At 33.5% G+C, this 27219-nt stretch overlaps 1 protein-coding gene and 1 pseudogene across 6 annotated transcripts in view; one reads left to right on the forward strand and one right to left on the reverse strand.

The window, feature by feature from the left end:
- The window catches only part of LOC136403281 (ankyrin repeat domain-containing protein 45-like), a 39929-nt pseudogene extending 14671 nt beyond the window's left edge, over positions 1-25258 (reverse strand).
- The window catches only part of PCDH9 (protocadherin 9), a 999455-nt gene that overhangs the window by 341835 nt on the left and 630401 nt on the right, over positions 1-27219 (forward strand). The gene's annotated exons all lie outside the window — the stretch shown is intronic.

Consider the following 27219-nt stretch of genomic DNA (forward strand, 5'->3'; position numbering starts at 1 on the left):
AGACTAACTCGTGCCAAGGTTATTATAGTGTAATTCCAGAATGATAATTCTGGTTCTTGGTTTTGGAGATTATCCTTGGTACCTAGAGCTAATTAACACAGCAATACAATCATAATCCATGTAGTTTACAAGCTGAAAAACCCCATTAGAGTGATGAGATGTTAATTAGAAGAAAATTAAAAGTTTGAATTTAGAATCTGGTGACATAATTCAAGTTATCAATATAGGGTATGTGTGAGAGGGAGGGAGTGACAGGCATCCTGTCCACATAGGGTATTATAGCTTCAAGCTATTACTGAAAGTATCATGAGGGTATTTCACACATTTTTTAAAACTCATATAAAGAAAAAAAGATACAACCGAAACAAGTGGTTTATTTATTTATTTCAGATACCAGAGAGTAGTCAAGAAAGGGAATAGGAAAATTGTATTATGAGAAGCCAGGTTAGGAGTACCTGCTTCCCCACTGCTCAGCCAATACTAAGCAGTGGTGAACAAGGGAGCCATTTGCAATACTAAAGCCATATACGAGGATTGGTTTCTTAGAGAAAATTTATTATCTAGGTGAATGGCGATGGCATGTCTCAGAAAAAAGTGTGATTTGGAAAGCAAAACAATCTTTAGAAATGTAACAATGTAATTTTGGTTTTACCACTGCCATTGCTGTTTCATTCAGATGATTATGTGTAACTAAGAAAAAAATAAAACTTTTCAAAGAATAAATGATTAAATTAACATCTAGAAGCATTAGTTTATTTTAAGACTTCTCAGAAAATTATTAGAAAATATATTATGCTATTATTTATTTTACTACATATTGTGATGTATTTATGTGTTATAAAGAATTTGATAACATTAGTATAAATAATTTAAAAAGGGTACAGATATGCTATTAATGACAGAATCATTAAATGAATAATAAATGTAAGGAAAGAACATATAAAATTGACAAAGTTAAATGGAGACGGACAATTGACTACTTAGTTGTGTCAACTTCAAACTTAGAAATAAACTGGGAATTAGACCTAATACCTTGTTTAGGAAGAAACAAACTTTTAGATTCCAGTGTGGCTTGGTTAAAATAAATCTCTGCTATTGTGGCCCCTACACATAGGATTCTGAAAAGAACACACAGTTTTCCAAAAGTTAAATGGCTATATAATTAGGGAAAAGATTTTATGAGGTGCATAGTATCGATGCAGTAGACTGCAGGGGTCCCCAAACTTTTTACACAGGGGGCCAGTTCACTGTCCCTCAGACCGTTGGAGGGCCGGACTATAAAAAAAACTATGAACAAATTCCTATGCACACTACACATATCTTATTTTAAAGTAAAAAAAACAAAACGGGAACAAATACAATATTTAAAATAAAGAACAAGTAAATTTAAATCAACAAACTGACCAATATTTCAATGGGAACTAGGCTCCTCTCACTGACCACCAATGAAAGAGGTACCCTTCCAGAAGTGCAGCGGGGCCGGATAAATGGCCTCAGGGGGCCGCATGTGGCCCGCGGGGGCCGTAGTTTGGGGACCCCTGCAGTACAGAGACACAGATGTGGCAGACAGCTTTTAGAACTCTAACCATGGGAAAGTGAGTTATTTTCATCATTGGAAGCATTTTTTGAAATAAAATAACTTGCTCAAAGAATATTTAAATCATATTTTAAATTTCTGAATAAATAATCATCTATCTACCTTAACCCTGTATTTCTCACTTTATATGTAATTATTGATATTTCAAACTAATTGACAGAGAATAAATTTAAAACTTATTTGGAGGCCATTTATACCTGTAGTTTTGTGATTTATATCCTTTCTATTTTCCATTTGACAATTTCAGATTATTTTCTGAATAATCAGAAGTAACTTCATTATGTTTTTAAAGACCTTTAATGTTTTTAACGAAAATTATTTTCATATTTGTGCCAATCATTTATGTGTTGATGCTGCCTTTGAGTTTTGAAAATATTAAGGTTCCGTGCTATAGCCCAAGTGCCAGTTTGCTTTTAGGCATATTGTGTTCTAATAATTCAAATTCTTAGACTTAAATAATAATATAACTATACTCATCAACTCAAAATTTTAAACCTAAGCAATGAAATTCTTCTAATATTTAACATACCTGTAGATATTAATTTTTTCCTTTATGTGTGCATACTTAATATATATGTTTATATATGTATATTTTTCTTTTTATATATATAATGACATAATCATCAAAATATTTATAAGATTGATTATTATATAATAATGTATTATTATACATTAACAGATTATAATTTGCTTGTTTTTTATAAGTATGTGATGAAGTTTCGTTTCTTACAGATTTCTTTAAATGAAGAACTTCCTTAGTACATTAACATACTTGTAGAATCCCATTTTTAAGTAGCATTACTCAGTTCATCAAAATTCTTTGTGTTCTGATCTAATTATAAAAAGAAGTGATTGAGAATATGTATAAAATGCAGACACTATATATTTACATTTTTTTCTTCACATAAAGCTTGGTCTTATTTTAGTGATGTATTTGCAAACAATAAAGCAGCAGGGTTTAAAATTTGAAATTAGAATATTTTATTATATTCTAAGAAGTATACCTGGAAGAGTAAATACAAAGTTTTTAAGTCAATCCTACTCTGTCTATATCTAAGGACTTTCTGAGATAAGAAATAAATTTGATTTGATGAGAGCTAAGAAAAGTGTCTTATAAATTATAGAAATTTCTATATTATGCACTTCCCAGGAAAAAAAAAAAATAGATGGCTACTTGTTTACAGGTTGGTGGCTACAACTGAGTTCTCACCTAAAAGAATGTCCAAAAAGTTTTAAAATGATATAAGTTGCATACAAGTTCAAAACCAGTAGTGAGTAAGGCAATAAATAGGCAGTGATGAAATATTTTAAGGATAAAATAAAATTTAAGGCCTGACCTGTGGTGGTGCAGTGGGTAAAAGCATAGACCTGTAACACTGAGTGAGGTCACCGGTTCGAAACCCCAGGCTTGCCTGGTCAAAGCACATATGGGAGTTGATGCTTCCTGCTTTCCCTCTGTTCTTTCTATCTCTTTCCTCTCTCTGTCTCTTTCTCTCTCTGTGTCTCCTCTCTCTAAAAAAATGAATAAATAAAATGTAAAAAATAAATAAATTGTAAAAAAAATAAAATGTAAGTAGGGCTGTCTTACAGGTTACATGTTGTCTCTTCGTTTCTCTGTCACTTTGTCTTTTTGGTATTCCCACTTTCTGCTTTCACTGTGTGCCAATGTGACTGTGCTTTGGGAGTCTGATCTATGGTGAAAAGCTCATTGCAGGGACTAGATAAAACAGAAGGATTCCATTTCTTTAAATCTATTTTGAACATGAAATTACTACATTTTATTGATATGTTAAGTATGCTTTATAAAAACCAAACAAACAACAGTTTATAAAACAAGCTATAACTACTCAAATGAAAATATTTGTGTAGCTGAATTAATAATTTTTTGTTGATGCCTGGAATCCACTCTATCCTCATTGAGACAGCAGTAATAGAACAGTGCAATTATTATTATTATTATTTTTTTTTTTGTATTTTTCTGAAGCTGGAAACGGGGAGAGATAGTCAGACAGACTCCCGCATGCGCCCGACCGGGATCCACCCAGCACGACCACCAGGGGTGACGCTCTGCCCGCCAGGGGGCGATGCTCTGCCCCTCCGGGGCGTCGCTCTGCCATGACCAGAGCCACTCTAGCGCCTGGGGCAGAGGCCAAGGAGCCATCCCCAGCGCCCGGGCCATCTTTGCTCCAATGGAGCCTTGGCTGCGGGAGGGGAAGAGAGAGACAGAGAGGAAGGCGGGGGGGGGGGGGGGGTGGAGAAGCAAATGGGCGCTTCTCCTATGTGCCCTGGAAATCGAACCCGGGTCCCCCACACGCCAGGCCGATGCTCTACCGCTGAGCCAACCTGCCAGGGCGAACAGCGCAATTATTAACATTTGGACTCTATAGCAATGGCAAAGAATTCACATCTGGCTTTTTAATCAATTAGCTTTGTGTCATTGAGCAAATTACTTAATCATGCTATGCCTCAGTTTTCATATCTATTAAAATGGGAGTATAGACAGCCTGACCTGTGGTGGCGCAGTGGATAAAGCGTCAACCTGGAAACGCTGAGGTTGCCAGTTCAAAACCCTGGGCTTGCCTGGTCAAGGCACATATGGGAGTCGATGCTTCCTGCTCCTCCCCCCTTCTCTCTCTCTCTCTCTGTCTCCTCTAAAATAAATAAAAAAAAAATAAAAATAATTAAAAAAAATGGGAGTATAGACTAAATACATTCTATTGGGTGGTTTGAAGATTGAGAAAAATAATGCGTTTGAATTACTTAGAACTAAATCTGGCACATATTAATCAATATTTCTGTAAGTATTAGCTTTTAATTTTAACTTATTAAAATAGCCTAAATCATATAGAAATTGATAATTAATTTTTAGTTGAGGTGGAATCTTAATTCAATATACCAAATAAAAATATTTGAAAACAGAATTTTCAGAAATAGCTGTTATGAAACAGTTTACATATATTATGTGCACAGCTGAGAGATGTGCTATGCTGTGTGTTCCTCATGTCACTTATTCTTCATAGTCAATATTTGGTGCATATAATTAACTTTCAAACATGTGCCAATTTTACAACTGCTTATGTGTATTAGCCAGGTGTAACATATATTAAATATTAATTATGTAAATCTGAAGAATTTGTATGAATTATGCCATTTTCTGCTTTTCATGTAATGGATATACAATAATTTATGTATTCACCAGTGACTTAATTTTTCCATGTTTGCATCATTTTCAGTTATCTTAATCATAATACACTAGAAAAAATATAATATGTTATAGCCTCCGTTTCTGACTGGAGCATAAATATTCTTATTCTTTTGCATGATGTAGAGATGCTGGGAGAATATTTGAAAAATATAACTAAAAAGGGATAAGTATACACTTCTAGTTTTATCTATTTCTTAACATTTAATAATAAAATGAAGGATTTTTAAGGTAAAAAAGAATGAATTAGAAAAATTGACCATTACAATAATAGCTAGTCTTGTGACGTTACCCTTTTCCTGAGGAGAATGAAAGGGAGATGTATTTTGATTGGCTGTATCACCTGTAAAGCTAAGAGGGATTGTGAAGTTCCTCATATCTAATATGAGAGTGGCAAATACAGGTTATCTGCAGCACTAGCAATAGGAACAGATTGCATTATAAATCATTGACAGACAATTACATTCAGAAATTTCCAAGCATGAGGCAGTGGCAATGTTTGTTCACCAACAAAGTTATTCAAGTCAAAAGCTCACAGAGGATGTGCACATAAAGAAGTTACTTCTGGTGAGTTGTTGAAGTTAAATATAAAAAATGCCTGTTAAGACTAAGTTTACTCACCTGCACATTCAGAAACAATTCAGATCTTTTCTCATTTCTTAATTTGGGTGACGGTGGTAGTGAAGTCTTTATTTTTTTTATTTTAAATTTTTTTTTTTTTGTATTTTTCTTAAGCCGGAAATGGGGAGAGACAGTCAGACAGACTCCCGCATGCGCCCGACACGCCCTCCAGGGGCGATGCTCTGCCCACCAGGGGGCGATGCTCTGCCCCTCCGGGGCTTCTCTCTGCCGCGACCAGAGCCACTCTAGCGCCTGGGGCAGAGGCCAAGGAACCATCCCCAGTGCCCAGGCCATCTTTGCTCCAATGGAGCCTTGGCTGCGGGAGGGGAAGAGAGAGACAGAGAGGAAAGAGGGGGCTGGAGAAGAAGCAAATGGGCGCTTCTCCTATGTGCCCTGGCCGGGAATCAAACCCGGGTCCCCCGCACGCCAGGCCGACGCTCTACCGCTGAGCCAGGGCCGGTAGTGAAGTCTTTATAAAAGAAAGCAGAGAAGTAGTTCTTCTGAAGTTGAAGCAGAAATGACCATAATTTTTTAAAATTCCAAACACTTGATATTTACAACCAGATACATGATTTATACATCCTAAAATATTTGTTTAACTATTAAATGACAAATTTTGATAAATTTTGTAACATTTAATTCCTGCACAATTATTTCATCAATGTATAGTCAATCATAAGATTGAGTATAATAAGTTGAAGAGATAGCATGGTTTTTCTCTGTGATAAGAAAACAAGGATTGCTATTACATATACATGAGACAGAGTTAGCCCAAGCAGCAAGTCATCTCAAAGGTTAGTTGACAAAGGTTACAGAATGTTTACAAACTTTTGAAGTTTACATAAACGTTTTTATTCTCATAACAATAACATTTACCTGCTAATAATTTAGCTTTAATTTTTCTATAAATTAATTGGTTTAATGGAAACTGCCTCAAATGATACGAATAAATTTTAGTACAGTTTAAATGACCATTAGAACTATTACTATTAATATAGTATTGTTTAATACTCCTGAGGTTTTTTTATTCACTAAGTTTACCTCCACTGCACTGCCTTCAAAATAAGAAGCATTCACATAATAACAACCTACCTTGTACTAATTTACTTTTTGTGTATGTGGTCTGAGATTCTGAAATATAGATACTATGGGTTTTTTTTTGTTTGGTTGGTTTTGTTTTGTTTTTAGTAACAAAGACAGAGAGAGAGACAGATTAGGACAGACAGGCAGAAAAGGAGAGAGATAGGAAGCATCAGTTCTTCATTGCGGCACCTTAGTTCATTGATTGCTTTCTCATATGTGCCTTGACTGTGGGACTACAGCAGAGCGAGTGACCCCTTGCTCAGGCCAGTCTTCTGCATCCTAATCTGATGTTCTAGCCACTGTGCCACCACTTGGTCAGGCTTTAGTCTTTTCGATTCTTCCAGTTGGTTTGAGTATGTGTTTTATTCTGTTTTTGCAAAGTTTATATTCCTGTAATATGTATGTGTGTGTTCATGTAGCAAATTTTAACCCTGTTAAGTCTTCCACTGAAACTAGTTTTGTATTTATATAGTTGGTAAAATTAAGATTACTTCCTTAATATAAGAAAACAAGATACAATAAACATAACCCTTCACCCTAGCTTTTGCCAACTGAGTAAACCAACAGAAGCTATGCAAGATGACTGAGCTGTCTGATTTACAGGATGCTATTTGGAATCTAATGCATCTAATGCTAATTTTTGTCATTACAAATCCTCCTTTTTCTTATATAAATATTATCTCTCCTTCTATAGTTACTATAATTAAAGCTAGTTAAGTTAAAACTATTGGATAAAAAAATGCATCCAATATTTCTAATTTATATATTTTGAAAATATATACACTATTTGAAGCCTTTTAATTAGTGATTTAGAAGAGAATTCTCTTACATACTTTATTATTAACTTTATTATCTACTCTAAGATTATGCTTTTTTTCTGGTAGACATCTTTTTAAGCTGAACTAAGAGTTTATACCAGTGTGCTGAGTCCTTATGCATAATGAAATTCAGTATACACAGCATCAGTCTTATTTACTCTGAGGAAGAAGGTCCATTACTGAACACTGAGATTAACTTTTAGATAGTAAACGGAAGCTTGCAGTTTCCAAGAAACCCTGTAATCTGGCTTAACCATAATTGCTGAGTCATTCATAAGAAGCAGCATTTTGTTTTTGTGTAAAGACTGATTGAAAATATACCCATTCAGGATGTATTGTTTTAGGATGTCTTTGATTTTGGAAAGGAGTTATGTTTTGCTCTGAAAATTATGGCTAACTGGAAATAGGAATTTGCTCAATTGAAACATATTTTGAACACAAAATGCTATATAATTTTCAATATAATCTATATTAGATTAGTGCAGAAGGCTGTATAATTTTACATTACATGGGTTAAGGATTGGGGATTTGTGTTTTGTTTCTGCTTTGACAATTGTCTGTACAAAAAGATGATGAACTATGAAGTGGTTACAAGCTTTAATTTTTTGATTGAATGAAGGGATTGTATTTATAGAAGGTCATTTAGCTCCCAAGGGAAAGGATATTAATATAAGAAATTATGTGCTGAGGTAAACTACCTCACTCAGACAGTGAAATTTATCATTCAAGACTTGTTTAAGAGCATGCAAAATATACTGGTAAATTTAGTGTCTTCTTTTCAAGGAGATTAATGCTACCGCTCAAGAATTTTCAAAAAGTTGTGATAAGAATTGCAAGGATTTGTGACACTGAGAACACACTTAATTTTTTCTTTATTTACCTGGAAACTTAATCTATTTGAGGGTATCACCTTTATTCTTGTTTTTCAAACCTTGCTTGAAAACACAAGGAGAAAATGACTTATCCTTATCATTCTTGAGTTAAAATTAGAAGTACACAATTAAAATGTAAGTTCATTAAGTCAAGTCTCTTACAAGTCAAAGAATATATAAGTAAATGCAAACTATGTAGATACGGCCTTCTGAAAAATAGCATGACAAAGATTTTTCTTGGAACAATGTTGTAAGGGTCATAGAGACAGCATTTATTTAGGATATCCTATGATGCAAATATATTATCAGTTATATATGTTTAAGAAGTTAAAGGATACCTTAAACCAGCTATTTTCAACCAGTGCCCCACAAGAATTTTTAAAACTTTCAATACTTGACTATTTAGTCAGGGATACTAACCTCTTTTCCCTTAGATTGTCAAATAAAAAAAAATGACAACAGCCAACACAACAATAATGTCCAGTTTGGATCAATCAATATTATACCTATTTTTTTGTAAGATTGGCAAAAAATATAGTTTTTTGTGTGTGTGGCGCAGAATTTTAGTCATTAGTTTATGTGTACTGTGAGATGGAAAAGTTTGAAAATCTCTGCTTTAATGTTATTTTAAAAAATGAAAATGATGCCAGTTTTAAAACTTAATAAGGAATAATAGATATGTTATATACAATATAAAATTTTAATATTAATAGAATCTGACTTTACAGTGACCCTTATGCTTTTCAAGTTCTTTCACATCTAATTATCTCATTTAACTCTTTTAGCCACCTTCACCAACAGGCAGAAGAGAGGTTTTTATCCCCATATGGACACAACTACTTGCTTGGGGTTTTACAGAGAATACAATGCTTTTTCCTCTAGACTACTCTAAAGCCTATACCTGCATGCAACCTGTCTAAATGAAACGATCCTAAATATTTAGTTCTTTAAATTAGCTGTAGTAAATCTACGGAGTTCTTTGAATACCAATGAATTCTGTGGTTCCAAAGCAGAACTTGAAATGGAAAACACTGAATAGAGTTATTCAAAAACTGTTTTAAGAGTTTTATACCAGTTGGACACTGCACAGCACTGGGGCATCAAAGAGAAAAATAAACACACACAGTGTTACACAGATAAAGGAATGTTAAAAATGTTGTATTTTCAATGGATACAAAGAGAAAAGATCAAGGAGAGTGTAAGTCAATGACTAGGACATCGGACAAGTTGGTTTTAAGAGGCCTGAAGAAATACTAAGTGAAATATTTAGCAAAATTCCACATAGAACAAGTGGTTCTGAGCTGTAAATTTGGGTGTCATCACTTATATAGGATATGACTTAAAGTATGAAATTGCATGAAATTTCCCAAAGAAATAAGAAATAGTGTGAAGATAAACTAACCAAGAATGCAGACTTGAGAAACATTAATATAAAGTATGTTTCCAGTGGGAAAGGGAACACTCAAGGTGACTGAAATACAGAGAATTATTGGGCAGGAGAGAAATTAGCATTACAGAAGAGAAGGGGAAGCACAGTGGCTTTCCAAGGGGAATTGTTGTCATGTTTAAAAAGCTGAGGCATATTTGAGAAGTTAAGAAAGTTGAAAATACTCTTTCCAAAGTGCATGATGAGAGAAAAATGTAGAAAACAGAGGATTGAAAATACCGGTGAGAGTCAGATTAATTATAGAAACATTTATTTTACCACGATCAAAAGGAATCCTCATAAATCTTCTCTAGGAGAAGTGACAAAGTTATATCACTATTTAGATTTAAATGCATTTGGCATGTCGGGGGAATTTAGTGGTCTTATGATAACAAAGAAATAACAGTCCATCCATTTGATACTTGGGAATATTTTCTATTTCTCTGATTAATATTTTCAAGAGGGGAAATTGTTAAATTATTACTATAGTAATTATAAAAATTGTTACAATGGTAAATTAAGACATTCCTTTTCTTTCTTTTTGCCTAAGTAGAAGTGAACATGGAAGTTTCTTTCTCTTTGTCTTATCCTTTCCTGCAAAAAAAGAGTAGTAAAGTAGTATAAAACAATATAAAATGGTAGCCTTAATAAGGTATGATATATACATTATAAAAGTTGATAATAATAACACCTTTGCTATAAGAAACAGAAACTTAATCACATCAACTGGATTAACATAGAGATCTCCTGAAAAACAAGGAGAAAAAATGAAGACCACTTAAGTTCTTAGCTAAAGTGGAACAGAGAATGACAAATGGGACAGTTTTTCTGTGTGTGTCTTTATGAGGGCACTTTCTGTATCTTTATGGCCTTCATTTTCTGTATCTTTCTTCTATTTACTTAGTATCTATGCATTTTTGGAAGCATCTGTTTACTTTATACTGTGTTGTCATACTTATATATGGCTACTTCTAAATCCTTGTATACTCCAACTCTTCAATTTCAAATGAGACTTTCTTTTCTTCCTCTGTTTAAATTCCCATAAAAGTTTTGGGGAGGAAGAACTAGCTCATCTTTGCTTGAATATAATTATATATAGTTGTTTTATTATGTTTATTTTTAAAATTTTTAATTCAGTGAGAGTAGGGGAGGCAGAGACAAATTACCATATGCGCTCATACCAGGATCCACCGCCAAGCTCACTAAGGGGTGATGCTCTGCTATCTGGGGCATTGCTCCATTGTTCAGCAACCGAGCTCTTCTTAGCACCTAAGGCAGAGGTCATGGAACCATTCACAGCACCCAGAGCCGACTCACTCCAATCGAGCCATGGCTATAGGAAAGGAAGAGAGAGAGAGAGACACACACACACACACACAGAGAGAGAGAGAGAGAGAGAGAGAGAGAGAGAAGTGAGAAAGGGAGGAGTGAAAAAGCAGGTGGGTGCTACTCCTCTGTGCCCTGACCAGGAATCAAGTCTGAGATTTCCACATGCTGGGCTGAAGCTCTACCACTAAGCCAACTGGCCAAGACCTATACAGCTGATTTAACATAAGACAATGTTCATCTTAGATTTTGCTTGTCTAGGTGGCTGAGACTTACCACATTCCTACTATTCAGGTGTATAGGTAAGATGTAATAAGAGAGGTGATTCTGTCCTGTGTCAGGATGTTTCTTTAGGAAATCTGAATAAAGCAAAAGGAGAGTCTTGAGTATTTTGTGATTCACATAATGACAAAGTGAAAATATGACACTTTAAATTTGCAAAGTTGTTTATATAAATAAAGAGAACGATTATTTTGGAAGCATTTTAGTAAGGGAATATTTATATATTTGTTTTTACCTTTTAACAGAACTGAAAGGAATCTTCTGGTAAATTCTATCTTGCATATTTCTATTTGTATTGGATATTCACACCAAAAACTTGTCACTTCTTTTTTGTATATCGATTCACAATGAATGACAATCATAAAAATAAATAACATGTCAACACATTTATTTGACCAAAGCCCTCTTGAAATAATGTTTGAACTTTCATCAAGACTGTAGTGATTAGTTTTTCTAATTTTGAAAATCAAGTAACTCATTAGTGGCTGTTTCAAAATGATTTAAAATAAAAAGAAATGTTTTTAGGATATTGTGAAGATTTGACTCAGGCTGTTGAAAATAGGAAAAAATAAAAATACAATTTTTAAATATCTGTAAGGCAAAGATTTTACATGCAACACATGTCCAAAGAGCTAGTTTCCTGGTAGTGTGTTGTAAAGGAATTCTTGCTTAAGTAGAAAACATAAATTGAATAAAAATTGACCTGTCTTACTTGACATTAACATAAGCCATCAAGTAAGTGGATAAAAGTTTTAACAAGGAAGTATATGTTTTATTAGTTGATGTTCATTATATAAAGTAGGCAACTAAAGTAAGAAAAAGTAGTTTGTGACTTTATTTTTCAAAGAAATTGTTATCTACAAGTAGTTTTAGTTAGTGAGCAGCAAATAATAAGTTTTTATCTTTCATGTGTGCTTTCTACAGCTTGTTTAGAAGTTTGTAAACATTGACTGAGTGTGCCCAGGTTTATGTGTGTGTATGGGTTTTCCTTCCTTAGGCTGACCGTGGGATGGTCAGTCTCTGTGACACTTTCGTTATTGTGTTTAGCTATTTATTTTAATATGACTATGGACAAATTTTTATACTTCTCCAGGCTTTAGAGAGCTCAACAGGGAGTAAGATTGGAAAGATGTTCTATATTTTGAGAAAATATGTATAATGTCAATTAGTTAAAAGCACTAAGTACAAGTTGGTAAAGTTCAGTCAAGCCTTATTATCAACCATTAACACAAAAAGATCTAAGGTATATGGATAAATTACATACACAGTTGTTAAACTTAGACCTACACTTTTGGCCATATTGAAACCCATATTCACATATTTATTTTAAACTTATCAGACCTTCCTTTTTAGTAGATGTTTCAGAATATCTGATTGGCCTTTTCAACCTTCCAGATACCAAGCATGGAAAATATTTCCAGTTGAACTGAGAAAGGTATTTCTTTATTAACTTAAATATTGGGTTAAGCAGATGATTCCTTAAGATTTGTTTATAAGTCACTTCCGAGGAGATTTTTTTCTTTATTAAATTGAATGGCCTTCTAAATCAAATGAATTGGAGGCTCTAAATCAGTTTATTGATGGGTCTTTGTTATTAGCCTCTTGCATGGCCATGATCTAGGCAATTTGTAGAATATTAATAAGCCAGTTTCAAAGACCCCTTTTAACACAGTGAGTCTATAATTTAACATAAGGAATTAAGAATATGCTTGAATTTCTCCTTGTTTCAATTATATTAAAAGGAATTAAGATAATTTCTACCTTATTGCATCTAATAAAATAAAACTCATCACTCATTGGCTTCTAAATATACTGCTCACAAATATCAGGGGATATTTTATAACTTCATATTCATTTTGAAATGTCCCCTAATTTTTGTGAACAATATATTTGACTGTGGAATGGTCAGTCTCTGTGACATAATCTCCACATCAATAATAGATGCTAAGAAAAGAATCTCCGTTGACCCTTGCAGCTCTATATTCAGTGAGTCTATCAAAGGTTGAAGTCACCCACAGGGAAGGGAATTGCCCCAGATCCTTATTTACAAGCACAGTTTACTTTTTTCTTTATTTTTCTTTATTTTTTATTTATTGATGTTTAGATAGAGGAGAAAGAAAAAGAGAGAAAGAGGAGGGAGAAGGAGGAATAATCAACTCGTAGTAGATGAAAAGCACAGTTATCAAGCCCACATTCCAAGCTTTTAAATACTGTTTTCAGGCCCTGGCTGGTTGGCTCAGTGGGTAAATATTGGCTTGGTATCTGAATGTCCTGGGTTTTATCAGGGCACCCATGAGAGGTAGCCATCTGCTTCTCTTCTCTCTTTCTATCTCTTCTCTCTTTTTTCCTCTCTTATAGTCAGTGGCTCAGTTGATTTGAGCATCAGCCTGGGCACTGAGGATAGCTCAGTTCATCTGAGCATTGGCTTTAGGTGCTGAGGATAGCTCAGTTGGTTCAAGCATCTGCCCCAGATGAGGGCTGCCGAGTGGATCCCAGTCACAGGTGCATGTGGGAGTCTGTATCTCTATCTCCCCTCTCCTCACTTAATAAAATAAATTTCAATACAACAGAGGGGAATAAAAAAGAGACCTAATATAATTTTAAAAGAATAAAAGAACATGTGCACTTCTCTGTTCATTGCAAGATTTGGAAGCAGGATAAGTGCCTAACATTAGATAACTGGATAAAAAACTGTGGTACATTTACACAGTGGAATACTGCTCAGCCATAAAAAAGAAAAATCTTGCCTTTTGCGACAGCATGGATGGGCCTGGAAAGTATTTTGCTAAATGAAATAAGCCCATTTTTTATATGTCTCTTGCTATACTAAATAGTAAGAAAAATATACCACAAAAATAGTCTGGTAAAATTTTTTCATTTTTTTCTTATAAAAAAGGGAGTAAAAAATTCTCATTCTTGTCAGATCCTTATTTTATTAGATTGATATTTTAAAGGAGCTTGTAATTGTGATAGAATTCTAACATAAAATCACAAACAGCCACACATGAATATTATTTAGTTTGAAGAGGCAATTATTAGAACATATGCACTTGTGTTTATATCTCTTTCCTAAAACTGTCTTTTTAAATCTTGTAATATCTTGATTTGCAAATAAATTTCTATTTGATATTAATAATAATTAGAATTAATATTCTATTATTATCCATACTATTATATAAAAAGAAATGTTTTATAAAATGTTTTCTATATACTGTTAAATCACTATTACTCTTCTCCACTTCATAAAATTACCATGAACTTAAATATTCATCTTTACTTAAAATAAATATATTTATTTTAATATCATTGTATAATAAAAATATGTTGTTACCTGACAAAGAACTACCATTCTCTATTCTTTTGAAGAACATTATGTAGAAAAATTCCACAAGTGCTACTCTCTACTATTCTCATTAGATTATATTATTTTCCCCACTCTATTTTGGGAACTTACATATGTTTTAGAAGACATTTTGGATATTTATATAGTTAATTAAAATGATCAGAATTACTATACTTCCATTTCTTGAGGACAGGATTATTTTATTATTGTGTTGATGTGGTTTCAAGTGTCCCACTCTATATAATACCCTTTAGAGCCCACATTATGCCCTCCAATACCCCATGTATAGTCTCTTTCCAACCCTATTTCTCCCTTTACATCCCTTGTCCTATCTCTACCTCCACTTTCACTCTGGCTTTTGCTACCTTGTGTATACAGTGGTTCCTCATCTATTGTGGGGGTTAGGTTCCAGAACCCCCTGTGATAGGCGAAAATCCACAAAGTAGCAACCTTATATTTATTTTATTTTTTATATATATTTTAAAGCATGATAAACCATCCCCACACTCTTATAAACCTTTCCTACACTGTTAGTCTTTCCCGTACTCTTCTAAACATTTTCTATGATCTTAAACACTTTCTACACTCTTAAACCTACATAATTTTAACAACATATAAAATTCTATATGGGTACTTACAAGTGTATACTAATAATACGTTTTAATTAATATTTTATATATTTTCAATTTTTAGGCTAGAAAATATTTATTTTACTGCAAAATTAATGAAAATAATAAATATATAAAAATACCTATATGCTGCAAAATCCCACGATATAGCAAAAAACCTGCTATACAAAATTAGATATATACAATGAGACCACAAAAAGTGAACCACAATATGGTGAGGGATGACTGTGTATGATTTTGGCTAATCCCTTCACCTTTTATTTTTTAGTCAAGTCATTCAAAAGTATTTGGCTCATTAAAGGTTATTAAGATAATGTTTGTTAAATGAGAGAATGTGTTTATTTGTGAGAATCGTCATTAAAAAATACAACATTTAGTGTCCTTCTTGAAAAGAATATCAAATCATATGCTTTATTTTCTTATTCAGAAAAGAAGTGTTTCCTAGTTATTAATTCATATTTATTAGTATATATTTCCAAAATAGATTTTGTATATGTTCCTGTAATCTATTTCTGGTTCATTTTCATTCCTCTCTTTACCAGGGGAACAATTTCATAAAGATAAATCATAAAAGTGTAGTATTTTAGAAAGTCATCTAAGTGTTTCAGTTCTATGACCTTAGGATTAAAAGATAAACAGTAAAGTGGTTTTGCTGAAGTTATATTTGTTTAGCTTGGAGACAAAAACGTAACTCAAAGGATGACTCTATTAGCAGTGACTGCATCTATAAATCTTTCCTGTTCGTTGAAGTACATTCCTTCAGATACTCTCACCTCAGACCTCTAAGAAGAACCATTCTGAGACCTTAAAAGTGAGCATATATATTTCATAAGGCTTGGTTTTGTTTCTTAAAATATAACTTTAATTGTAAAAGCAGGTTAACAAACACTCCAGCCTTTTAAACATTTATAGGCAGATAGATTCCATACTTGCTGAAGTATTTCCAATCACCTCTGTGATTGGTTTAACTTGGCTTTAAATATTCTAAATTATGTCAAAAGGTATTGGTTGTACCCACTCTTTTCCAGAACAGAAAATGGAAGTATATAATCAATGAACATTATACCTTTGATAGTCGTGTGTTTGTCTTCATGAATTAAAAGAAGTATATGGAACATGAAAGTGAAAAATTATAGATTGGTTTTAATAGGGTAGCACATTTTCAAAGCTATCAGCAAGAGAAGAACAAATGGCTATCACTGAATCAGTGGTAAAGTTTCAGCTTTCTTGCAGTCCCTTTGTCAACTAAATTATGTACACCATTTATGTAGGTCTGAAGTTGAAATGGATATTTGGGGAAAAACATTATCTTAGGTTTAGGGCAATATATCTAATAGCATTGTGTGTATTTACTGCATTTTCACTTGAAGAGGTAGAGGAGATTCTCTGACCGAAACTGCTCATTTCACCAAAAAAGACACAGCTATGAAATGACAATGTCAGCTGGAAGTAAAGCTGAGATTCAAGTCCTGATCCCCAAAGTGTTTATTAGCATATTCCAGTGTATTCTAGAACATTCTCTTTTACTCTAAATCACTAATACTATAGTTACAAATGTTCACTCAAATTTAAATATAGTACAATTTACATACATGAATTAAAAATATAAAACAGTTAACTTACAAAAGTACATCTTAAAATTATGTATTTAAGGAATAGTGTTTATTTTTTGTTAATTCATGTACCATACAATACCAAAACATGCCCCCCCTGCATATCTATTAAAAATATAGGTTCTAACTTTAGTTTTCATTTTAGAAAACTTTTTAATAAAAGAAGTATAATAAACCACTAAACTTATTTAAGAATTTACTTGAAAGGACAGTATTTAAATAACTGGCACAATCTTAAATCTTGAACTTACTTTAAAGCACTTAAATTTGAATCTCTGACTTGATTGCCCAATTTCTTTGACTGGAGGCTGACTTGCAGACTGTTGTAAAGACTGGCCAGGCTAATATTATGTTAAAAATTTATTTTTGGAAAGCATTTTTTTCATGATATAAGGATGTATGTAACTCTACTATTGGAAATTATATTTAGTTTATATATTTTTTTATTTTGCTTTTTACTACAGAAATTTCAAAATATAATTATAATTTTAAGTAAAATTAATTTTTTCAGAAATATTTTACCCTAAACTTTAGTATAGTATAATATGTGGTTTATTTATAACACATTTAAAAATACATATATATATATATATATATATATATAGTTGAGGGAAAATCTTTTAGAAAAATAAAGTTTTTGATGTGATATTAATAAAGTGATTCTTTGTAATAAACACTCCTTCATATACAAATACACGCAATCATCTATATGAAAAAAAACTCAAACCCATGAATCACGTATATGAACTGTATTTACAAACATGGTTGTGTGTGTTTTCAAATACATATAGATGTAATTCACAGATGATTACCTCTGCATAAATAAAAAATAGTTATTGCATTGAAAGCCCATTATTGTACACCTGAACTCACTTATATTTTAGGCTTATATAACTTTTCTTTGCAATTTAATGCCAGTTAATGGCACATATGTTAAACTAACATGTTGTTCTCTAGTAAGGTAGTTTTAGCACTATGTATTTAGCATGCTTTCAGAACTTCTGAAACGTTGTATCCAACTTCAAAAGTTAATTGATTTATCTATTCTTTAGCATTAATTACCTAGAATAAAAATAAAATTCATCATTTTCCTTCCTGAAGTCTTTCAAATCACTCTGGAAATGTAACAAAAGATTTCATCTTTAAATCCAGGTGGACACATCTAAAACAGGACCTTTTCCATTATGTTTACTAATTTAGAATATTTTTAGATAATATATTTTTTGTGTGTTGAGAAAAATCTAGTTTTTGTTTCTCTTCAAGGTATAAATACCATTACATGATAAATATATGAAAAGTCTCAGGGATTTTATCACAACAAATAATAAAATAAACTAAAATAAACTACAAAACAATTGTCTTAAATAAATATATAGCAAGCATAATTCGGATTAACCATGGCACTGAAAGTTTCTGATATTGTATTTCTTGAAAGATGTTTGGACAGGACTTAGTATCTCTTCTTCAATGTCTGTGAAGTTCCACAGGCCTGCACTGCCCTTATCCATTTATTTAAAATGCAGAATTAAGTTGCAGTGAGCAATGCCTACTAACATAAGTAGAGCTTTGCCTAAGCAATATAGCATGTAATCCTTTTGTAATTTAAAACCTTTTGATATATTATTGCTCTTGCAAAATGGTTTTACAGTAAGGTAATAATACAAAGAAGGGAACAATGGAGAAATTGTAAAGTATAGAACATTAGTGTTTAAAGTATACTTTCTATGGGATTTTATATTTATGCATACCTGTAGCAACTGGGTCAAAAGAGGTGCATAAAACTAATATACCATCCATTAACCATTTACAGAGAATGTAATGTACACCAAGCAGCTATGCTATGATTTGTGGTCCTCATAAAGGTGGTTTTGCATTGCTCTCCCTTGGTGAGTAACCGCCGAAAATTGTATCCAGTTTATCTCTATTAAGGTAGAGAGTTTAGTAGTAATTTCTTATGAATGAATTTATAACTGGGTGTGAGATAATACATAGACATATATAATTATATATGTATTTATTTATTTAGCAAAATTGTGTTCACCCTCTTGCACCTAGCACCCTGGAACTTTTGCCATGGGGATTTTATGGTACATTCAATGTTGAATTCACAGAGGGCTGCTCTGTTATTGCTCATTTAGAGGGCTCTTATTGATTAACGTGATACAATGTGCTATTGTTTAATACCTAATTGAATTAGCGAAAATCCTACAAGTTTAAAAAATTACTTTTATCTTTCTCCTCAGTCTAATTAAATATTTTGTTGAGAAAAGAAGACAAAATTCAGCCTATGTAAGCTCTCTTAAAAATTGAATGATTAGTTTTGGAATATATCTCTATCTCTATGCATTTGAGAAAAACCCCTTAAGAAAAACCTTGAAGTCATTGCATTGAAGGAAAACAACTGAGCAAGCATTCTCAGGAAATGGACAATATACAGAACTGCTAAAACTTTATAGTAACTAAAGATATTTATGGCAGTAAATTGCTCTCAAATACCACTTAAGGAATAACACACTGAGAGAGAGCTATTTCTTGGTTATAGTACTTGGCACCTATACATTTTATTAAATTGTTACAGTTGTTTGAAAAATGTCAGCCAGTCTATAATAGAGACCATTGAATTTTGGAATAGTATATGCAAGAGGAATTCCTAAACAAAGGGAAAAAAATAAAATGTTTCATCTGGTACTTCAGCTTGAACTACTACTGAATTTCCTCATACTTTAATTTCACATTTGTAGCTATTTTTTTCAATCCTCTTTTTATGTACTTAGATATGTTCATATTTTTCTTAATTGTAAAGAACTTTTGGCCTGACCTGTGGTGGAACAGTGGATAAAGCATTGACCTGGAATGGTGAGATCACTGGTTCGAAATCCTGGGTTTACCTGGTCAAGGCACATACGGGAGTTGCTGCTTCTTGCTCTTCCTCCCTTTCTCTCTCTCTCTCCTCTCTCTTTAAAAATGAATAAATAAGGCCATGACCAATTTGCTCAGTGGTAGAGCATTGGGTCATTGTATGGAAGTCCCAGGTTTGATTCCTGGCCAGGGCACACAGGAGAAGCGCCCATCTGCTTCTCCACCCTTCCCCCCCTTTTTTCTCTCTGTCTCTTCCCCTCCCACAGCCAAGGCTCCATTGGAACTAAGTTGGCCCAGCCGCTGAGGATGGCTCCATGGCCTCTGCCTCAGGTATGGGAATAGTTCCAGTTGTAACAGAGCAATGCCTCAGATGGGCAGAGGATTGCCTTTAGTGGGCATGCCGGGTGGATCCCAGTCGGGAGCATGCAGAGAGTCTGTCTCTCTGCCTCCCTGTTTCTCACTTCAGAAATAGGCAATAAATAAATAAATAAAATCTAAAAAAAAAGTAAATAGAGTATTCCTTATATCATAACTTGTTTGGAACAAATGGATTCCATTTAGTATATCATATCAAAATAATAAATTGAGGTAAATATTATACCAGTGCTTTAAAAGGAACCTACTTGCAATAACAAAGTGCACAATAAGAAATACAACTTTTGCCTGAACAGGCGATGGCACAGTGGATGGAACATGGGACTGGGATGCAGAGGGCCCAGGTTCGAAACCCCAAGGTTGCCAGCTTGAGTGCGGGTTCATCTGGTTTGAGCAAAGCTCACCAGCTTGGGCCCAAGGTCGCTGGCTTGAGAAAGGGGTTACTCAGTCTACTCTGGCCCCGTGGTCAAGGTACATGTGAGAATGCAGTCAGTGAACAGCTGGGGTGCCACAGGGAAGAGTTGATGCTTCTCATGTCTCTCCCTTCCTGTCTGTTTGTCCCTATCTATCCCTCTCTGTCTCTGTCAAAAAAAAAAATACAACTTTTAGCCTGACCAGGCAGTGGCACAGTGGATAGAGCATTGGCCTGGGATGCTGAGGACCCAGGTTCAAAACCCCAAAGTCGTCAGCTTGAGGGCAAGCTCCTCCAGCTTGAGTGTGAGTTCACCAGTTTAAGCGTGTGGTTGCTGGCTTGAGCATGGGCTCATAGAGATGCCCCCATCGTCACTGGCTTGAGCCCAGAGGACACTGGCTTGAAGCCCAAGGCTGCTTGCTTGAGGCCAAGGTCACTGGCTTGAGCAAGGTGTCACTCGCTCTGCTGGAGCCGCTCCCCGCAATCAAGGCACATATGAGAAAGCCATCAATGAATGACAACTCTTTGTTTCTCTCATTCTCTGTCTCTCTCTCTCTCTAAAAAAAATAAATGCAACTTTTTATCTGTTAATATCACTTGATCACGGGGAACTATAATTGAGGGAAGCCAACTGGTCTATTTAATGACTAATGGCAAGAGACTATATAAAATCAACTTTTTTTTTTAATCAATTCAATGTACCACAGTCAACTTCTCTCTGTTCATTGAGCAGTAGTGACTATCTCCATCTGGCTAGTCTCTCTGCAAACCTGAATTAAAAATGGAAATCTTGTTGGTATAGAGGAGAAAAAACTGCTATTGAGGAATAGAGGGAAGAAGGTATTTGGGGCATGAAGAAGGAGGAAGAAAAGGTCTCTGGACAGAAAGGAAATTTGGAATGGGGATTGTGAGAAGGGTGGAGGAGAATTTACACAGTGTGAGAAGGGTTAGTAGTCAGTTCAGGGAGTTTTGAAGCATATTGAGGTCAACTTACATATCAAAGAGTCTGCTGCCCTGGACATATCAAGAGGATAGTATTTGCAAAGTCTACCAGATCAGGAAATATGGCAGGTCACAGAAGTTGAACAAGAACAAATTTTTTCATACATGCAGTAGATAAATGCAAATTTATCCACTTAGGTAACATATGGTAAGGAAGTTGCTTCCTTCCATGAGATGCTAAGGATCCAGTTAGAAAAACATCATAATGACCAAACTCACTGCTTTGTTTAGTGTTTCTACTACAAAAAAATCTACGGTATTAATTCACTTTATTTTTGTGATAGCTTTTGTAATGAAAAGTGTAGGTCTTGGTAATGCTAATTTTGTAATGAATTTGTCATTACAGATAAAGCGAAACAAAAAGAAAATAGGCATAAAAAATGTAACCCAGAGAATTTGAAACCAAAACAATCTAGGTGATGAATATAAGTCATTGTAAAAGTCTTGCATTTATTCTTTATTCTTTCATTTTTCTCTACATATTTAGAGGCTTCCTGGTCATGCTGCAGGCACTACATCATATACAGTTAATCCTGTAGATAAATTGTCTGTGGGAGGACACTTTTTCCCCATAAAGGTAAAGATAGCAGTCTATATGTAGAGGAAGTAGAGAAAGATCTTTGAGCTATAACACTATAAAAGCAAAAACAATGTTCCTCATCGGGCTTTAAAAAAACATTTTCTACTGAACGATGATGATTGACCTAGAGCCAAATCAGAAAGAACCTAACACCTATATGGTACTTTTTATTTCTGATGATGCACAATTTCAAGATTTTATGTTTTACAAAGACTTTTTGTAACTATTATCAACAATCTCTTTGAAGTGGATGAAGCAGATTTTTAATAAAGTCATGCTAATTTTTTTTCTATGTGCTTATTTGTTTTTAGTTTAGTTTTTTTTTTTTAATTAAGTGAGAGCAGGGGAGGCAGAGAGACAGACTCCCTCATGCGCCCTGACGGAGATCCACCCTGATGGAGATCCACTCCGCAAGCCCCCTATGGGGATTACTTTGCTCATCAATGGCTGTTGCTCTGTTGCTCAGCAACCCAGCTCTGTAGTTGTTATTTTTAGCACCAGAGGTGAGGCCAAGACCATGGAGCTATCCTCAATGCTGGGAACCAACTTGCTCAAACCAATGGAGCCATGACTGCAAGAGGGGTGGGGAGACAGAGACAGAGAGGAAGAAAGAAAGAGAGGGGTGGAGGGAGGGGTGGAGAAATAGATGGTCATTTCTCCTGTCTGCCCTGACCAGGAATTGAACACAGGACATTCATACCCCAGGCAGATACTCTACCACTGAGCCAATGGGCCAGGGCCTATCTTCAGTTATTTAAATATTCAGAGAAAGTTAGAAATAAAGAAAAAGCCTGTAACTGGTACCCTCAATTAACATATGCCAATATTTATGTCTCCAATTTTTAAAGAGAAATATTCTCTTTTTGAAGAAGAAAGGCAAAACAACTTTTAAAAAAATAAAAAAACTCCCTGTATACTATAGACAGAGCTGATAATTCCTTTGAAATCTTTTTACTGTTCACCTTTTTTATTCCCATTCTGTGTAAGTGATCTCTACCTTGAAATTTAAATGCATTCTAGCCATCTATATTTCTGTAACTGTATTAAGTACTTCTATAGCATTTAGTTTGAAAATATATACTGCATTTTTATTTTAAGTCAAAATATGTATTACCCAAGTTGAATATTTACGTGTTCACCACAATCCGATGAGAATTTTCACTTTGTTTTGCAAACATATTTAACAATGATTGAAAAATAAACCAATGGAGAAGGATACATAGGAGATATTAGAGAGGAGACTGTAGATACAGACTCAGGGCTTTGTGATAATAAATAAATTTTAGGACAATAAATGATTGGAACAAATTTTCAAACATGATAAAAACCTCCAATGCATCCCATAAAATACAAGTTTTATCAGTTTCCAGAAACAGTCAAAAAATATGTGCTTTAGAATAAACTTGTTTAGGAATGTTCGAAGAGTTCTGCCCTTGTCTGCTTTTAAGTGGGGAATTGTTCATGGGTCTGATTGAGAACGTATTTTAGTATCAGGAACCTTCGGAGATTATATTTCCTGAATAAGTACTCAGGCCCCAGCTGCTCTAGGCATTTCAATTTTAACAATAACAACACAAACATTTAGATGATTCTATAAAGAGGGCATGAAAGTAGGAAGAAAGCCATGAATGTGTCTTGCCCTAGAAGGCTAATGACATAAATATGTCTAGAAGGCAGGAGTTCTCACTGTGTCAAGTGAGATGAGGACTGAGAATTGCCCTTTGAGTTACTAAGGTAATTCATTGGTAATGAACATCACTGGTAATCATAATAGAGCAGTTTCAAGGGCATGGACGTAATGCAGATTTGATACATGCGGGCTTTCCAAAGCAGTGAATGGAGAGAAGTTACTGACACCCAAGTATAAACAAGTCTTAAGTAGTTTCTTTCTGTAAATGTGAATTTCTTATAAAATGTCAGGGCTTTTATACAAAAAAAGTTTTAAGATGTTTTACAATTTTTAAAGAAAGGAATTCTTAGTTTCTTAAAATGGGTAGGAAAAACATTTTCAGTGGGAGTTTTTAACAAGTAGAATTGTTATTAAATGAAAACTATAGCACAAAAATACAAAGCTACTGCCTCTATAATGATTGCACAACATTTATAAGTGTCATTAGTTTTCAGCTAACAACTTTGATTTTGTAAAAAGTAGGAGGAGTAATACGATAAGAGGGCATATTGCTGCTACTACAGGGTTGTTTGGAAAATGTAAAGACCAAACGCCTTTGTAGCAGAGAAAACAGCTGTCTTATTTAGTTTTGTGAGTTTTTTTTAAACTTATGTTTCTTTTGTTACTGTTGATAACTTTTTCTTTTGAGATCATGACTATGAAATGCTTTCTTAGAATTCTGTGTTCAAAATGAAAGAGGTAATATTCTTGATAATGAGGCAAGTATAAGTTGGTATTTCTATAGGTACTTAAGGATAATTTCTTAGGAACTACAATAGATGTTTTGAGGAGAAAAGATTTATCCACATAGCAAAATAATGACTATCAGTTGTAGGTAATGGAAAACTTCAAATTAATTATAAAGTATAAAACAAATGTATTTACAGTGATTTCCTTTTAATATGATTGTTGTTATTGAGTTCTGGACCTCTCAAATTTGATTGACATATGTTTCCTGCAATATTAAATCTGATTTAGCAAATCCAGCTTAACTATTATTCATTATATAGTTATTCACATCAAATTTAGCAAACAGAAGTAATTTTTAGTTGGTAAAATATTGTAAAGATGAAGGGACTTACCTGAGTTCCACAATCATATTGCAAATGAACTCATTGAACTTATATTGATTACTTAGGTTGGTTAGGTGAGAAGAAATAATATTAATGCTCATCCTCCATACCACCACTGTTTATAAAACACCTATCCCATTATGTGGTAGCCATTTCTTATATTAAGTCCAATTCTATAACTTTTCAGTATAAAATAGTTATTCATGCCAAAAATTTTTAGTCTACTGTTAAATTTAATGAACTAATAATTTCTTTCCCTATTCTCAAATTTATTCTCATATAATTTATGGTTAAAGCATTGTCAAAGGATTCACAGCTCACAGGCCAAGCCAAATCATGAGAATTCATATCTATTAGCCTTTGTATATGCTGTTCTTTCTGTCATAAATTTATGTAAACCATGATTCCCTTACCAGTTCATCATTCACAGTATCAAATGCCTTGTGCCCATGCATCACTTCCAGGAGACTAGTCATTCTCTCTTCTCCATCCCTTAGCAACCTGCGCATACATTTTTATATTTTTATGTATCGTAGTGTTATTTCTTTCTATGTGTGGTTTCGTTGTTAGAATGAGGGTATTGCACATATTAAATGCCATATCTGGGTGAACCAATAAAATTTTGACACATTGAATGGAATCAGCAAATGACTAATAATCAAAAATGAATAAACAGAGTGGGATATGTAAACAAATGAGCAAATGAATGAGCCCTTGAGGGAGATATGGCAGAGTAGTAATAGCCCAAGCCTTGTCACTTAGGGTGCTTTTACTGAGCAAATTCTTGAGCAAATGGCATTACATATATCTGACCCCCTTGTTTTTCCCACCTGTTAGGAAGTATTATACTTTCTGCCACTCTGTAGAAGTTTCTTATAGATAATACATAAAATCTTCTATTTATAGGTATAAAGTATTATACAAATATAAGCTTTTTTTTCAGGTTCAGAGGCATTATGATATATCAATAAAAAATATATCACCTAATCTGTGATTGGTTAAATAAGAACAAGGAAGAACAAATGGTAAAGAGCAGGAGATCAGACTGAAAAAAAAGTGAGAAGTGAGGCCAAAATTTACTATTAATGTCCTCAGGGCCAGACAAAGAAATGTTAACCTTAACCTAAGCATTCTAAACTCTGTCTGCACATTAGCATTATATAGATATTTAAAAATATATATATTTTTGCCTGAGATATAATTTATCCAGTGTGACTTAGGGCTTAGTCATGTACATTTTTTACAACTCCCAAGTGATTCCAATACAGCCAGGGAGAGAGCCACTGCTGGGCCATGGGAATTGAGAAAATATTTCAAGGGAGAAAAACTGCATAATACATGAGATGTTTTTAAAAGTTTAATCAGCATGAATAGATATGAGGAGAGGCTAGGGACATGAATTGAGTGATTAAAATGTCTAGAAACATCACAGATGAAAATAACTATTTTAAGATCTAAACTTTTTTTTTTTTTTAATAAAACTAAGGAAGCTGCTTTTGAAAGATATCAGATAGACCTTTATAATTAATAGTGAATTTGTTCAGATAAACTTAGTGTCATTCTAACAATTCATATTGGCAGGGCAACATTTTATAACCTACATCTAAAGGTTGTTTAAGTTGCAAGCAGAGGTTAAAATGGCAATCACCATTTGTCTAGTTACCCATGAGGAGGTTTTAGGGGAGGTAAGTTTTGAACAGGGTTGACTGATTCTGTTCGTAAAAGAAGGACAGGTATAAAATACTGTTTTCTTGCCAAAAGTTTTTAATATAGTTTTGGATTTAAAAGTCATGCTTTTTCTAGTCTTCTGTACTGTGATTTCTCTTAAACAAAATAAATAAGAATTAATTGATAATAAAGAGTATCCTAGAATTTTTGAAAAGTATTTTTGCTTCTTTTCTAGGTTTAAAAATATTATCAAAATATTAAACTGTACTGTGAATGTTTTAAAATGTGTTTAAACATATAAAATTGTGGTCTTGAGATGAGAATATACTAAACTCTATATATTAATGTCTAAAACTGATTACTTTTTAAAATGTCTGTAGCAGTAATTATAACTGGTTGTCCTTTGAAATGGGGAAAGTAAAATTTTATTAGTGGATCAGAAATTCAACATACTAATTTGAAAAAATATTGTTTTCCCTACTTATATTATAATATTACGTGGTCATGTTATATTACAGGAGAGGAACAGTTATATACCAATGACAAATCTGTTTGGAGGCACTACAATATCCATTATTAAAGAAATCTTAGAAATCCCAATGTTATGTTTAATAAACGGCCAAACAGCAATGCTTATAAATATTTCTTACTTTGACTCTAACAAGAGAATTAAGGAAGACAGAAGCAAGGATAACAGGAAGTAAAAAAAAAAATTCACATTTAAAAAAAAATTTGTGAAGAATATTTAGAAGAGCCAATTTAATATTTT

This window comes from Saccopteryx leptura, chromosome 4 (assembly GCF_036850995.1).
Source record: "Saccopteryx leptura isolate mSacLep1 chromosome 4, mSacLep1_pri_phased_curated, whole genome shotgun sequence".
Lineage (NCBI taxonomy): Eukaryota > Metazoa > Chordata > Mammalia > Chiroptera > Emballonuridae > Saccopteryx > Saccopteryx leptura.